Source organism: Opisthocomus hoazin, chromosome 4, assembly GCF_030867145.1.
Source record: "Opisthocomus hoazin isolate bOpiHoa1 chromosome 4, bOpiHoa1.hap1, whole genome shotgun sequence".
Lineage (NCBI taxonomy): Eukaryota > Metazoa > Chordata > Aves > Opisthocomiformes > Opisthocomidae > Opisthocomus > Opisthocomus hoazin.
The window spans coordinates 88,477,795-88,495,331 of record NC_134417.1 but is presented as its reverse complement, the minus strand read 5'-3'; positions in this window follow the sequence as shown (position 1 = coordinate 88,495,331).

The window sequence follows — 17,537 nt, the reverse complement described above, 5'->3', positions numbered from 1 at the left end:
TGTCTCGCACTTTAACAGCATCGCAGAATGTTTGGGGTTGGAAGGGCCCTCTGTGGGTCATCTAGTCCAACCCCCCTGCTGAAGCAGGGTCTCCTACAGCAGATTGCACAGGACCTTGTCCAGGCGGGTCTTGAATATCTCCAGAGAAGGAGACTCCACAGCCTCCCTGGGCAGCCTGTTCCAGTGCTCTGTCACCCTCAGAGGGAAGAAGTTCTTCCTCATGTTCAGACAGAACTTCCTATGCTTCACTTTGTTTGAGGCTCCCCCCAATGAGCTGGTAGCGAAGAGTCAGCTGCCTTCCCCAGAGGACCAGGGGAGATGTTAGTATTTTGTCTAATGAAAAAGGATTCCTGAAAGTGACAGAATGATGGTATGAAATTTAATACTGTTTTCTAGAGATGCTGCCCTCCCCAACTTACAGATATCTCTTTGACAGTTTACTAACATTAAAGTGTTCAGCTGCAGCAGTGACGATGTTCTGGGTGAGGATCTGTGAAGTTGTGTACAGGACTGTCCTTGGCACAACTTTTTGCTATGCTCGTTACTGCGTTATGGTAGAACAGTAGTGGTTAATTAGTGAAAAAAAAAATCACCAGGAGAGAAAAAAATGTGTAAAGGGATAAGGAAAAAAGAAACATTCAGATATTTACATTCTCGTTCAATGCTGGGTACAACAGTAAGTATAGAAGACATAATGGCCAATTACTTTTGCTGATTTGAACTTTGATTATTTTGATCCAGATCGCATTTTCTAGCATTGCTGAATGCATGGTGTCCACATCACAATTGCAAGTGGAGGGTATGATTCTTAAGAGATCTGCATTGGCCAAAGTCCTTCCTTAACTGCAGCATTTCTACCATTTTATCTTGTTACAGCAGTGGAAAGCATATGATTTAAGGCATCTCCTACAACAAATGTGAAATCCGTGTATGGTTCAATAAATTTAATTTGTTTTCAAAGCTAAAATTAAGGCTTTTTTTTGTTCAGAGTTTAGTTGTGCACTGGCTTCAGGCTAATGGGAATTGTCAAAATGTTTCAGATGCTGTCATGCATAGAGTATGTAATTTTATTGGATTCTGGACTGGAGGAGAATGAGGCAGTGTGAAGTTTTCTCTGTAAGTAAATGCTGAACAAAGTGCATTATTACATTTTGGTATTCGTTAGTCCATTAAGAGGTTGATGACTGCTCTTCATAACAATAATTTTCATGAATACTTCAAATTCATTTCTTGTTTTCTCTCAAAGATAGTGAAAGTCTTACGTTATTTTGTGTTATTCTTTGATAAAATGAAATAATAATTTCATTCATCAACCATTATCATCATTTCACTACCCATAATCACCAATGATTATTCATTTAGTAAAGTTAATATTGTGTCTTCAAGGGCAGTCATCATCTTTTGTACATCTGATTTACAATTTAATTTGTTTATGGACAAAGAACCTTTGCCTTTTATATTATTATGCCATTTAAAAATTGGTTTTCCTTTTCTTTTGTGCATCAAACTTTTTGTGGGTAGTCGCTACTGTGTATATAATACAACCTTTCAGATCAACAATTTATTACTTTAAGGAGGAAAAAAGTATGGTCATCCCTTTGTATCACAGAATCATTGCAGTTGGAAGGGAATTAAGATCATATTTAATGAGAGCTGCTAAAATATGAGTGTTATAATAAAGATAATTTTCTGGTTTCCGTGTGTATGTCTTTAGTATGAACTAAAGACAATATTACGCAGAAAATACTGTAGGTGAGATTTTCTTTGTTATGCAGTAAATCCTTCAGCCTTTCATCGTGTTTGTGTCATTTCAGGAAAGTGGTAAGTTTATCTAGTTTATAGCATTAGGTGTTTGCTTTTGGTTTTGGAAGAGAAGGAACATGATGTATATGTGATTCTAGGGACTGTTTTGCAATTTCCATGAAAATCTGATCATCTTTAGCTAAATTGTGAGTTTCTGAGAACACCAGAGTGAGCAAACACCTGTTGAGCCAAAAAGGAAGTGGTGGAGAACCGAACAGGTCTCAGGAATGAAGCCAGGATGTTGAGAAAAGGAGAGAAGTAAGGATGGAAATGCCTGGAATGTAAGTGCTTGTTGGGTGAATAATTATTTGAATACATAAGAGTATAAAGATTATATTTCCTTAAGAATAGTAGGTTCAGGAATGCTGTAGAATTTCACAGCTGCTTCTGTCTGCTGCTCCATTCCCACTTTGGAGGTTTCACAGTCACAGCATTCAAAGTCAATGTTAAAAGGATTTAGAAATATGAGAGTGATTTGGAGCCTGAGAAGTATGAATTACAATGTAAAGTTCAGGTGGGTTTTGTCTACAAAAGAGAAGATGAAAGGAAACATAATAGCAGTTTTCAAATAATGAAGAAGAAATGTGGAATCATCTTCATGTCCATGATGAGTAAATCAAGAAGTAACAGGCTGAGATGGCAGTTCAGGAAATTCAGACGAAACACAAGAAAAACCTTTTCTGACAACGAGAATAGTGAAGTACTGGAGTATGTTGCATATGATGGTTTTGGAATCACCATCTGTTGTAACAAGAGACTAGGCAAATATCTCCAGGAATTACATCAGTTGAGTTGACGGTGTTTTGGGCTAAAGCGTGAACTAGATGGCTTTAGGACACCACTTCCAACCCCATTTTTTTGGATATAATTATACAGCTACAAGTAGGAAATGTTTTTCATAAACAAAGGCCTCTTTAATGCTCCACGAAAAGCTGTGATAGGTTCTGTAGTTGGGATAAGAGCTACATAAATTCAAGATATGAAGAAGACATGCATTTTAAGCCTAGCTAATCACTGAAAAAAAATCCCCAAAGGACATGATAGATTCCTCATAGCTTGAAACCAAAAGTATTGTAGCCTATTTATAATTTATGGGCATGACTCAGATGTAGTTGTTTGAAATTACTGTATTTAGTCTGTATTTTATGGGATATGAAGCTTGGTGATCTTAAATCCTGTTTAATTTTATTGTGTGACTAAATTTCCTGGGACATAATATTCTATGTGTCTGCATAAGGAAGATGCTGAAGTAATACAAACCACTGTTTTAGACTCCATGTCCAAAATCTGCTGTGAAAGCCACCAAAATACGTTCACAGACAATGTACAATGAGCACAGTGTTTGCTGTGGTTCTCTGGAAGTGGTGTGTCTGTAACTGCACCTCCTCCTGCTGCATGAAGCCCTGGAAAGTTGCAGAATATCATCTGGAATAAAGTTGTGATTTTAGATGACAGTCAGGCAGATCCCCAGACTTGCTGTATTATTTTTCTTGCATTGTTTACAGTGAGGGAATATTTGCAGAAATCTTATGAAAAATACTGCAGATGAGTTTACAGTTGCTCTTTTTTTGACTGCTGAATGAGGCGTTAGTTTCTCTACTGGCACAGAGGGGTGAGGGAGAGTTCTTTGAGTCACTAAGGCAGTGGCATGTCTCAGCGTGTATCGCAACTGGGCCACGTATGAGCGAGAGGCTCTGCAGATAAATTGTTATTTCAGCATGAACTTTGTTTTGAATTTGCTTTCTTACATTACCTACTAAATACTGTATTCTAGTTCACTAGCATGTATAGTTTGTTTGCTTGTTTTTAATTTGTCAGTCTGTTTTGTATTATGTAACTTTCATGAGTTGCATTCTTAACCTGTTGAAGTTTAGTCTTACAGGGAACTACAGTAAGAAATAGGTTTGAAACCAAAAGGCTCAATCTTTGCTAGTGCTCTTGCATTTGACATTTCATGGCTGTGTCTGGAGCCATGCAATACAAGGTGAGACTTCAAGAATAAACTGTGTTAGCAAGATTACAGCAGAAATGCTGGAACTCTTTCAGAGATTGTAGTAGCAATATTTTGCATGCTTTTAGCATCTTACTTTTGAGAAATACAAAATTCTTCAAAACTACTGATGCTGTTTTTCAGAATACTAAGAGGAAACAGATGGAGTAACTTGAACTTCAGGCACTGAGCTAATTTTCAGACTTGTTCAGTGCACATTAGGTCATTAGACAGAAAGCTACTTTGAGTAACTGCATTTAATGTGCACTTACCATAAAAGCTATTTCCTGTTATTCTGTAAAGCCAATTAGCTTTTTACCAAATACCAAATTTCAGGTCCATATGATTTCTTATTTCATTGTGCAGCACGAAAAAAGGGAAATGACAATCATATAAATTATTATCTTCATAAATACATCATGTACTTTACACTATTAGATTCTTTTCTAAGAGGAATTGGGGTACACCTTTAGTTTATGTCACAAATGCTTATTAGCCAGAGCCCCTCATTTTTTCTGTGACAGACTCATGCCTTTAGATATTTTGTATAATACAGTAGTTCTCTGTGTGTTTTTTGGTTTTGGTTTTACAGTATACGTAATATTTAGTTATTCTGCATTCCAAGTATATCAAAGAAGATGTGTTCCCCCACTACTTTTCTTTTTGCCTGCTGTCTCATATTGCTCTTGTTCCGGGGATATGATATTTTGTAAGAGACATTCCTGGAATCTCATCTGGGTCTTGAAATCGGGGAGAATCCTGAAGCTTCTGGCCAGCAGTTGAATTAATTCAGCTCTTGAAGGATGCGTTTGAGTTTGCATCATAATAAATGTGTGTGCATTATTTAGAGATAGCTCTTAATATGATATGTCAGAGATTGTAGTGTTTCCCAAATTGTTGGCATGCCTCTCCCTGTATGCCAGTTTAGGTTGCAGACAGGAGGAAGGATCACAAATTCTCTAACGTTGCAGCTGCAGTAAACAGAAATCTCTGCAAAAAATATTCATTGCCAGTGTATCCAATGCAAATGCTTGAATTGCCAAGGATTATGAAATTTTATTGCTGAGCAATGAACTGCCTCCATTACATAAACTTGTAAGAAACGTCATTTATGAGCTGTAAGCATCAGGGTTAATAACTGTTACACTGCTCCAAATACGTGTTAGAAATAAATATTGTCCTATGAAAATCTATCCATTCTCAAACTGTGTATGTATGTATATAGAGCTAGGTGGGGATTAGAAAACAAGGGTCTAATGTAATCAAACACTAATGACATTTTGTGTTTGAGAAGGCCACAAGTGTTCACAACTTGTTTTGGTAGTTAATTGTCCATCTTGTTAAAGACGTGTGCCCTTTTTTTGGTTCATATTTGACTAGTTTCAGCTTCTGCTTATGTTTGTTGTATTGAAAAGCCATCTGCTATTAAAGCTCTAATTCATCTGCAAGTCCTTATGATGTGATCAAGTCAGGTCTCCACTTCTTATTTGAATGATTGAACGATGGAAACCATCGCTGAATTTGCCATTTTATGCTGTACCACATTTTTCAAAGATATTTACCTGAAACACATCACCAAGATGGCTTTGCTTAGCTTGTCTTCCTTTTAAACACACAAGCTTGTTTTCCCAAAATACTCTAAAGATCTATACGCAGAATGGGAGGTGTCATTTATTTTTTGTTCTGTTTGGCATCAGTGCCTTTACAAATGCGGTCATCAGGGGGACCGTATTTGTGCAGTTCCCTCTGCGTGTTCTGTGTTGCTGTCATGTGGCTGTCCTGCCAAAGGGCAGCTGAAGAGCCATTGCACCAAAAGCAGAACAACTCTCCCAGGCACTGACCAGTGATAATTCTGTTTCGAGCAGAGGCAAGGAAACTGTGTGGTTCACACTGTGTATGTTTGTATGTAGCACTGTTGCTCCAGGGCAGTGTGCAGTTTTGAGGGCTTAAGAGAAAATCAGGTTCTTAATGTAGAAAAACTAGGATTTTATATTGAGAAATTCTGTCTGTCATGGTATCACCTATGCAGGGTTGCCAAATTTTAGAAAGTCTCATTAATGAGGAGGAACTGTTTATTTTTAACTCTAAAGGTACTTGGAAAACGTTTTTCATTGCATGTGGCAGGGAGCCAAAAATAACAGCTGATTTCTGTTATTACCAGCTTTTTGCTATGATTATGGTTTGTGTTTATTTGTATTATGCCCACCAGAGACCTTCTCTATTCATGTGGTGTTGCTATCTTTAAGGAAACTAAAAATATACCATACCTGTGCTCCATCTGATATGATTTCCATTCCCTGCTCTCCAGAGATGGGGATTTTGCTACCAGGAGAGTATTTTGATGTCTGTGTTCATACCTGTTTGTCGTTCTGTGGACAGTTGAATTTTCTGTGGTTTGTGGGGTTTTCTGTGTGAAACAGTGTTTTGTGTTTGCTGATTCTAACAGAGCATCATTGACATCACTGTATTTGTCTCAGAATCACTTGTGGTCGGCGTCAGTTAATGGGCAGTGAACCATAACCAGTAGGTACAATAAGCTCAGTAATTAGCAGTTATGATTTGTCTCTGTGAGAATCTTAACCTAAATTAAATCAGTCAAAGGATACTTTACATAAGATTCAATAGGGTTCTTCATCAGTGGGTGACACGATCCAGTTATGTATTATATAATTTTGTTTTGCAGGATCCATTTCTTGAAAATATGAAATGTGGTCCTCAGGCTCGAGTAATTTCCCTTCCAACTATTTTTATTGAAGTTACTGGATATTTTTAGTGTGTAAGTAAAGTGAAGTTGATTTGTCCATTGAATTTGTTATGTGTTTCTTTTCCTTCTGTAAACGCTTTTTTACTCAAACTTTCTGTGCATGAGTGTTGTGTAAATATTACACAGAGAGGCTATTGAGTAAGTATACAAATTTCAGAATTAGATTTACAGATACCTCAGTTGACGATAGTGACTTATTTGTTTGAAATTTAAGTTCCATTCCCTCTTGCATCTGCTTGGTATCTTGTATCCATCTTATAATTTTAGCCAGTTACAGATGTAGTATCTTAAAGACCATCATCATAGAATAATAGAATGGTTTGGTTTGGAAGGGGCCTTATAGATCGTCTTGTTCCAACGCCCCTGCCATGGGCAGGGACACCTTCCACCAGACCAGGGTGCTCAAAGCCCCATCCAACCTGGCCTTGAACACTGTCAGGGAGGGGGCAGCCACAGCTTCTCTTGGCAACCTGTGCTAGGGTCCCACCACCCTCAGAGTAAAGAATTTCTTCCTTTTATGCAGCCTAAATCTCCCCTCTTTTAGATTAAAGCCATTACCCCTTGTCCTGTCGCTACATGGCCTTGTCAAGAATCCCTCTCCAGCTCTCTCACAGGCCCGTGTTGGTACTGGAAAGCTGCTCTATGGTCTCCCTGGAGCCTTCTCTTCTCCAGGCTGAACAGCCCCAGCTCTCCCAGCCTTTCCTCCCAGCAGAGGGGTTCCAACCCTCAGATCATTTCTGTGGCCTCCTCTGGCCCCACTCCAACAGGTCCAGGTCTGTCCTGTGCTGAGGGCTCCAGCGCTGGATGCAGGACTCCCGGGGGGGGTCTCACCAGAGGGGGGCAGAGGAGCAGAATCCCCTCCCTCGCCTTGCTGCCCACATTGCTGGGGATGCAGCCCAGGGCACGGTTGGCCATCTGGACTGTGAGCACACACTGCTGGGTCCTGCTGAGCTTCTCATCACCCAGCACCCTCAAGTCCTTCTCCCCAGGGCTGCTCTCAGTCCGTTCTCTGCCCAGCCTGTGTTTGTGCTTGGGATTGCCCCGACCCATGGGCAGGACCTTGCACTTGGCCTTGTTGAACTTCATGATGTTCGCATGGGCCCACCTCTCAAGATGTATCTTTAAACGTTGTGAGGAGAAGGATTAGGTTTTTAATGATCTGAATTTCAGACTTCTCATGTACACTAGGGGTTCCCTGGTCAGTGAGCTATTGAAGGAAGGTCCCAAACAGATACGAAAAGGAGGGAAATCATGCTGAATTTGTTAGGAACTTTAATAGCACTCTCATTTATATAGATGGGAAAAACAGGAAGAGAAATTTTGTATGAACCCTTCTCCCTCTAAGACAGAGGCACGCGTTGCGTGTCTATTATTCCACTGAAGACAGGAGGCACAGATTTCTAGGATTATGCCTCAGAGTATTTGTCAGTAGATAGAAGTTAGCAGGCGAGGCAGCTGGATAGAATTTGAAGATGAGAGGGTCAAGCAATGTGCACAAACTGTCAAATGCCTTGATATCTTTAATGATGGTATTTATCTGATCAGTAATTTAAAGCAGCATTTAGTGTTTGGAGTTACGGCACAGTCACAAGATACATGTAATTATGCAAAAATCTGTTTTTTCAGCTCTTGACATCTGAACACTCTTAGTCATTAGACTAATGGTGATGTATTAATGCTACCAAGAAAAGAGTATATTTCTCTTGTGCTCTGGCAATAGATGGGAAAAAGAAGAGTGCTATATTTTACAGTTAATGGAAGAGACAGACCCATGTCAAGCACATGGTGACTTAATCAACAGAGTTAGTCATTTCTGTAATGAACATTATCTTTTTATTGTTAAACTTCAGCTTTTTTTTTTATTTTTTTCGTTATACTGAGGCATAATGAATGAAACTGGAAAGAAAACAATGTTCTTGCTGTGAAGCTAGTTTTCTGCCCCATCCCCCTCCGCCTTAAGGAACTTCCCTTCTAATAGGAAAAAGTAAATTTTACATAATAAAACAAGAAAAGTTACTTGTCTAAATGTTTTGCTCTTAGTTGCAAGTCTTTAGGCTTTCTTTGAACAGCTACAGATAAAAATCCTTTTGTTTTCCATGCCTTCCTCTTTTTCAATTGTAGGTATCACAGCGTGCAAAAAGGGCAGAATGAGTGCAACTCTTTTTGCTCCTTTGGGTTCTGTCTTTGCTCCCTGTGCCCCATTTTGCATAGGGACAGGTTGAAGAAGAAGATACAGCAGAAAAAATATGTCCAGGTAAGGATCTTTTTTGTATTTAGTGATACTAGCTGGTACAGCATTATAATTGTGGCTGCTTTTGACCATAGCAGATACAGTGCCGTTATAGAATGACATTTTACTGATCTTTAAAATTCTGCTCTCTTAATTGAACTTGTCTCAAGAACATACTATTGCTTTCTGGAAAAATAACTTACACTGGAACTTAAAATGGCTTATTGTTGCTTGCATCACAGAGCACTTAGCGTTTGATTTCTTTAAAACCATCTTTAGTTGTTTCCTTTGCTGATGATACCTATCAAGCAGTTTAATCGCAATTGTTTTTCTGTTTCCATGCATTAGGGCTGCTTGGCTTTTAAGGACAGCATCATTCCTTCAGTAGAATTCTTCCAGCAAACCCCATAGTAACTCTCTTATCGTCAGGAAAGGCGATAGGAAAGGTTTAAAATCTACCCAATAAAGAGTACAAAAGTCTTTGGACAATAATAGGTTCTACTGATGTAACTGTAAGAGAAATAACTGTACTTAGCAATAGGGCTTACCATTAATGTACACCTCTTACTATCCAATACCTGTTGCTGGCAGGCTTTATACTGAACTTCTATTTAAACAAATATAAGTGATATAAGTGATTTCAGATATGAGGATAAATGTTGTGGTTTTTATTTTGCTCAAACAAGGTTCAAACAGAAGGTATAGCATAATGTGATATTGAATATATTTTGGGCTCTGATCTTGTACATAAGAGATAGTATATCTGACTTTGAGATTTTGTCTTTATAAGGTATAATGAACATACATGGTCATAGCTGGGGAGTAATAAAAAACAGAAGTTAAGGAATGAAAAACAGTAATATGTAACTCTAATTTCTAACCAAAATCCTTTAATGAAGGGCAAATTTTATGCCAATATGTAATGTATGCCAGGAAGTTCAGCTAGTTAAAACCTCAAAATAAAATGTGAAACAGGACATCGTTTGCTTTCATGAGGTTTTATGTATATGTAAGAATGTATAATATCCATGTATATTTTGCATTTCTGATTGAACAAAAAACCCCTCTTTGCTTGTAATGAACGTAACTATGATTTCAGCAGAAAGAAAATAATTGATTAATATTTAGGTGATTGTTCTTCAGAAGTATCACCCACACACTTTTTCCTTTATTACAGTGTTCCCAGTGAGATCACAAAATTTCATTTACTGCTGCCAGAACAACCAGGCTCCTCCCTCCAGCCCTCCCCCAGGCATCCCAATACAAAAGAAAACTTTCTGCATGGGAGCTGGCTAGGTAGATAGGATGAAAATGAAGACTTGCTGTCTCTTTGAAGATACAAGCTAGGTGAAATTAGCTTAAGATATCAGTGTGAAGGGTTTTTATTTTGAAGGGGACATTGTAAGTATTTTGTTTTTCATCAATATTTGTATACTATGAGAAACTTCAGTTGCTAATTTTCTTGTTTTAAAGTTATGTATGTTTGATCACAATATTCAGGGATGTATGTATACAAGTGTGTATATATATATATATATAAAGAAACGTGCACACATGTCTTTAAGTCTTGGTTGTGGCTTTATTGTAGGTACAGGTAGCATGTACATAAGAAAATGTGCCTTAAATGTAGAACTACTGTATTGCTGTAAACATGCAGCTCTTCCTATAGTTTACAAGTAGCAGTATAATATTTTACTAAACATTAGTATATTTCTCATATTGATTAGTGACTACTTTTTGTCTTGTTGTTTTGTTTTATCGGCTTATGCACAGTAGTCTTCAAATTGGCTTGGCTTTAGTAGTATCTAATCTGAGTTATATTTCTCTTGAGATAGTGGAATTTCTTCACCTACACAAATCTGGAATGTTTTTCTCACAAAAAAAACCTGGTGATTTTTTTCAGAATATTTCAGTAATGTACTGTCTAGCCTGTTGCGTACATTTCTGATTTTGGAGGTCATGAGTGAACAGATTTTATTCTATTGATATTGTGAATAACTTTTTATATTACATCTGTTAAAAAAAAACACCACAAAACCACAACACTCCCTCCGCCCCGGTAGATACTTATCCAAACACAAAGTTTTTGTCTGGGGGGAGGAGGGGAACGAGTGGGAAGTAGAGAGCAGGGGACAAAGCTTTAGGTAGAAGAAATGGCCGTGTAATTTAGAAACAGCAGTAGTCCCGTAAAATGTCCAAGTTTGATTTTACAAAGGACTACAGTCTGTTAAATCTGTTGATAATTATTAGTAGTTAAATAGAAGAAAATTTGTAATCAGAGAGCAGAAGTATTTTCTCTTTATTGAAACTGAGTAGGTGATAGCAGTAGCTTTTTGCAAGGTGTTATATAACACAGATAAAAGAATTCCTAGCCTATTTCTTAAGGTGTTGCTGTGAGCTGCTTTCTCTTTTTTTCTTATTCCAGATGAACAGTTGTTCATCTGGTAGAAAAATGTTGGAGCTATGTATAAAATAGTGTTTTGATTCCTTTTTTAATAATCTTTTTAGTGGAATGTAAGTTATTATTTTTAATAATGAGCATTCATTACAGTATACATGTCTAGTGCATCCATGGTGATGACAAATTTGGAGATGCTTATAATATTGAGAATTTTCAGATCAGTGTTTCCTATTGTATATGGTGAACTGTGAATGTAAAGTTTGAAATTTGAAATAGCTGATGCAGACCATTGGTTTTGCTGGCATCCAGTTCTGCTGTGGTGGGTCATGTAGGAAGGTGACTCCAGAGTGTTAGAGGTCTCTGTTTAACAGCAAGGAAAGTTGTGGCAGCTATGGAATGATTCAATGCAAGATTGATACATATATTAAGATGGCTAAATGCAGCTGTCTGTCTGTGATCGAGGTGTTTAATCTCCCATTACAGTCAGGGGAGATTTAGTTAATGTTCTTACTGGAGTTTTAGGTTATTTTAGTCTCCCTTTGATCATTTGAGTATCTCTACTACAGCCTTGATTGACTATACATAGCACCAGATATCCAGTGACAGCAGTGGGAGGTAGGATGCCATGTCCACATGTAGGATCTCAATGAAAATGTCTTTATCTACAGACTGTATCCAAGCATAACTTCTTTGTGTTGCTGTATATCTGGCCTATGTGTTAATATAAACTTGTATATTTTTAAGGTCCTAAAAAGGCTACAGATTTTGTTGATATAGCTGAAAAGGCCATCTTGTTCCGTGAACCAAAATGGTATGTGGTGTATGCACTGAAGTGTGATTAAGTACTTCGTAAACTACTTGGAAATATCTGGTTCTAGATGTTTTGTTATTATCATTGTCTGAACTGTGTAGAAGTTTTATTAAAATTTGATGTTAAATATGCCCACTTAGAATCATAGAATGGTTTGGGTTGGAAGGGACCTTATAGATTACCTAGTTCCAAGCCCTCTGCCATGGGCAGGGACACCTTCCACTAGAGCAGGTTGCTCAAAGCCCCGTCCAGCCTGGCCTTGAAGACTTCCAGGGAGTGGAATGACTCACTAAAAATGAGTTTTGACAAATACACAGATTGAACAAAACCAGCTTTTTTGAAATACCATGGATAAGTACTGAAAAAGAAGCAGGGCTCTGACTAGAGCATAGATTTTAATAATTCCAGTCCTATGATGGTGCATATCATGGTAAATATCACTATGTATTTTATTCTTTTTTTTTACTTAGTCATTGAAGATACTTTTTGACATGTGTTAAACATGTAGTTATTTGGTTTTGTGCTTTATAACAAATCCTGCTGGAGGGACACATTTTTATTCTTTACTCCCATGTGAAAGAATCTACTAACCAAACCAACTAAAACCAAACTAAACAGATAGCTTAGCCTTGATTTTTTTCAGATCCGTGTGCACACAGGAAATATTCAGTAGGTGGCTATTGACAAGGGAGCGGACAGAAATAATTTGAGACTCAGGATTGGTTATTATACATGCTGGAACTAGATTGAAACACAAATAAGGTAATTTTTGTATTTATGTTCCTACTAGTTTTCCTGTCTTGGCAAACTCCTCCTCAAAACAAGGCCCTTCCTGACTTTCATAGTGTTTTGCTGAGCAATTCTATTAGTTTAAATTCCTTTCTTATGGACTGTTGAATATCTTACAGTCAATAGTTTGATTGCTCTTACCTTGCTACACATAAAAGGAACTCTGCGTGCTTTTGGGAAGTTGAAAGGAGTTCAGAAATTCACGTAAATGGGACCAAATAAAGGTGTTGCACATAGGGCTTGAATTTGTATTTTTTTTTTCAGTCTAAAAGTCTAAATCTGTTAGTTGTCATCTCTAGTGATTAGTTATTACCCCAGTGAGCATTTTGTAATTTGTGTCTGTGAAACATCATATTAATAGACTCGGTTTTTGGCAGTACATTGCTATTTTAGAAAAAAATATCCTAAACAACAGTTTATCTCTTAAGAAATTTTTTTAGGATAATTGTACTTTAGTAGTGCCCATGTGTTCATTTTATTTCATGACTTGTTGTTCATCTCTTCCTAATACTTTGCAGATCATGTCTTCAGTAAATTTCATCTGTATATCTGGATTTCCTTGAGTTTTGACATAAAAAGATTCTGTGTCATTTCCACAGTACCCAAAGTCAGCCTTAAGCCAGTTAGACTAACCTAAAACTGTGCTTAGCTATATACACTGAATTCAGTTCATCTCAAGATGAAAAAAATAACTAATTTCCATTTTAATTTAAAAAAAGGTGAATTTGAAGACCTGTTATTATATTCCTGATCCTATGGAGTGTTCCTTTAGTAACTGAAAGTCCCACCAGTGCATTTGTACCTGTTACTGATGGACCACTCTCTATTATAGGACCAGAGATGTCAAAACCTGTTGTAGGATTTGCAATTCTTAATTTAATATAAATGGAAATTTCTTACATATCCTGTATTGGAAATTAATAGATCTGGACTCCAGCCTTGTATTTGCCTTCAGCAGCGTGCTTTAGGTAGTGTATTGTTACAATTTCCCCACGCTAACTTGTATTTACACACTGAAGTTTGTTCTCCCAGGTTCTAGAATAAATCCCACTCAGTAATGCTTTCGCTTACTTCTGAGAATGCTTATTCTATAGCATCCCTCCCAGAATCCTTTACCAGGGAGACTTTTATATCCAATGCGAAGTCTGAAATTATTTCTAAGGGTAACGCTTTACCTCAGTGTCTTGACTTAAAAATTCAGCTCGTTCAGCAGCATGTGATGAGGTGGCTGAGTTCAGCCGAGCTTCGGGAATTTCAAGTAGTCACTCTGTCTTTTCAAATTGTTTTCGTCATCTGTTTCACAAGGCTTTCTTAGCTTCCTTTTTCTAACCTAAGTCACAGTCTATAAATACTTGGCAGTTTCCGAGAGGCCCAAAAGTCTGTTGTTCCATATGAGCACATTGCTGGTACAAGACTTCTGAAGAAATCCTTTCGCGTTGTCTGTGAATGTTTGTCCAATTATGACTTCTAGGCACTGCTGCTGAAGGGGATGTCTATGTGTGTCTTGATCACTGCTTTTGACAGAAACAGTCTTCATTTTTTTTTTTTAAATTCTGCTCCCAAATCCTTAATGCTAAAACAATGTTTGTATTTACCAATAACATTTTCTTTGTTTCATTTATTATAGTCAATGTAGTTACATAAAAGCTCAGTCTCTCTCTGTTGTCCTTAAAAATGCATTGAAGATAAATTTAATCTTCTTAGAATTATTAAAAATTGAAAAAGAAAGAGCAAGTTGATTTTCACTTTATCTTTTGACCTTTTGATTGGAAATGGGTCTGTGTGGCTTTGTAAAGTAACAGTTCTTTGATTATGTGCTTCCAATTTGTTACTGTGGTAAATTTTGATCTCCAAGTTGCGGTCCCTGATCAGATCTGAACTTGCTTGTAAAGTTCCAGAGGATGAAAAAAAAAACCCAAATCACCTAAACCAAAGCAAAATCATTGCACAATCATTCTGGCTCCAGGCCTTTGTGCATTTTTAAAGAAACATATCTGTGCATTTAAAGAAGAGAGCTGTAATTGCAAGAGTTGATTCTTTAACATGGTCCACATGTGAGCTCACAAAACTGAAGTAGCACAGCTGTACCTCGGGCAATCAAAAATGCAGAGTGTTTTAAAGATTCGTTGGTGATAGTAAGTGTTTATTAGATGGAAGCAGTTGGTTTTGACATGAGTCACGAAGGACAAGTCATCCTGTAATGGGTCAAAATTTTCTTCATCTTTTGTGAATGAGAACTGCAGTCATGTAAATTTCTGTCGTCTACAAGTAATGTGTGTAACTGAATACTTACAGTGATTTGCCATAACCCACTTCAGTGCTTCTCATTACCTCGCCACCCTTCCCATTTGTCAGTGATTTAAGTTCAGGCAGAACAACTGAAAATAAATTGTTGAATATACTCGACTAATCCCCAGAAGAACCGCAATATTTGTGAAGATGTGAGAAGGTGAAGTTGCTTTATCATATTCACCTTTTCCTGGGCTGATATGGGAGGCAGAATTGACCTGTCAGCATGAACAAACAAGTCAGTGACTTGAATCAAAATGCGAGTAGTTAATAGTAATTAAATTTATTTCCTCTGATGTGTGGGAAAGAGTAGTTATTAAACAAATAGACATAACCAAGATCTCCAGAAACAGCAGACACTTTAGGGCAGAGCCACAAAGCATTCAGGCACCTGCAGAATTCTAGGAGAGAGTAATCTTCCTATTGACACACAGTTGTGAGGAAGGCGATACCAGATTTATGTGATGGTTTGGTTTGTAGTAGTCCTTTATGGTGTCTAGGTTGTTCAAATTCTGCATAACAGTCAGTGGGTCTGGAGCTTCACAAGAGTTAGTCAGTGGTCAGATCACCTCCTAGTGAAGCTTGTGCTGGAAGTGCAGATCCCTGTTTTTTCCACACACAGAGAATGGGGGTGGTCACAAGCAGAATTAAGCATAGCGGCTATCCCAGTTCTGTCACTGGTGTTACTGGAACTTTTTGAGAACTGTTCACTAAATGATTCGCAATTACCAAGTCATGGTGTGAAAGTATGCAGGACTCATTGTCGGCAAAGCTAGTGAAATAATATCAAGCAGCATGCTACACCTTGTAGTGTGATGCACCGTACCTTTAGTAGACTTGTGCTAAGTCATGTCAAGGCAAATTAATTTCAACAGATGTCTTGTAGAAACTTCAGGAAATCTGGAGGTATGTTTGAAACTCTGAATTTTCCCAGGTACCACATCTTGGTTTTGGCCTAGGTTTATAAAAGTTTGTAACACAGTTTGTTATTTAAGGTCAATGCAAATATCCTTTCATCAAACCAAGTATGGTAAAGCCTTAGTGGTAGACACATTCTCAGTTTGCTGTTCAACAAAATTAGGAAAAAGCCTTCTGTGCAGAGCTTTTCAGCCATAGCTAAATGGCACGAGGGAGAGCGCCTGAAGAACAGGAAGAGCAAAGCACAAACATGACTAACAAATCAGCAGAATCAAAGGAGAGCAAAGCTCAAGACCAGTAAGGTAAAACCTGCCGTTTCTTGTGTTGTTTTTACTACAAGCCATAAATGTCTCCTTGGATGTACTCGAAACTCAACTGCACAAAGCCTTGAGCCAAATTCAGTGTTGGCCTTGCTTTGAGGAGGGGATGGATCTGGTGAGTCTCAGGGTCCTTTCCAGTTAGACCATTTTGTGACCCCTGTGAGCAGCAGGGGTGGCAGAGGTAGAACTAACTTCTGTTTGCAAGAAGTACAGCAGTACAGTAATTCAGGTGCAAGGCTGCTGATAGTATAAGCTGCTACAGAGAGAAAGAGTTAGGTGATTGTCAGAGTTCTGACAGAGAAGTGATTTTGTCACTTTCTAGGTTGAAAGGTAAAGGAAAAAAGTATCTCTTCTGCAACCTGAGTTATACAGGGTGGATCCAGAATCAATTGTTGATCTTCGTCAATTTGGTTTTACGTTACTCTTTCTTCTAAGTGAATGTGTTTCTAATCTGTTTTGTTTTATATCCTGGGGTGCATCAAACACAGCATAACCAGCCGGTCAAAAGAGGGGATTATCCCACTGGTATTTAGCGTTGGTGTGACCTCACCTGGAATACTGTGTGCAGCTCTGGGCCCCACCGTTTAAGAAGGATCTGAAGGTCCTTGAATGCATCCAGGGAGGGCAGCAAAGCTGGTGACAGGGCTGGAAGCCATGTCTCATGAGGAGTGGCAGAGGACTTTGGTCTTGTCTTGTTTGGAGAAAAGGAGGCCGAAGGGTGACCTCATTGCTCTCTACAGCTTCCTGCAGAGGGGATGTAGAGAGGGAGGTGCTGAGCTCTGCTCCCTGGGACCCAGTGATCGGGCATGTGGGAATGGTTCAAAGCTGCGCCAGGGGAGGTGTAGACTGCACATTAGGAAGCATTTCTTTACCGGGGGGGTGGTCAAACCCTGCAGCAGGCTTCCGAGAGAGGTGGTCGATGCCCCAAGCCTGTCAGTGTTTTAAGAGGCATTTGGACGATGCCTTAGTAACGTGCTTTAACTTTTGGTCAGCTCTGAGCTGGTCAGGCAGTTGGGCTACGTGATTGTTGTAGGTCGCTTCCAACTGAAATAGTCCTGTTCTATTCTATTTTACGTTCGTACGGGGTTTTACAGAAGGAAGAAATAATTTATCTAAAGGTTATTAGTTTGAAGTTGTATAATGTTTCTGTTATTTTCTAATTGTCAATAGCTTTCTCTTTTAAGTTACTTCTAGCACTGGAAATGAACATATAGAAGGAAAA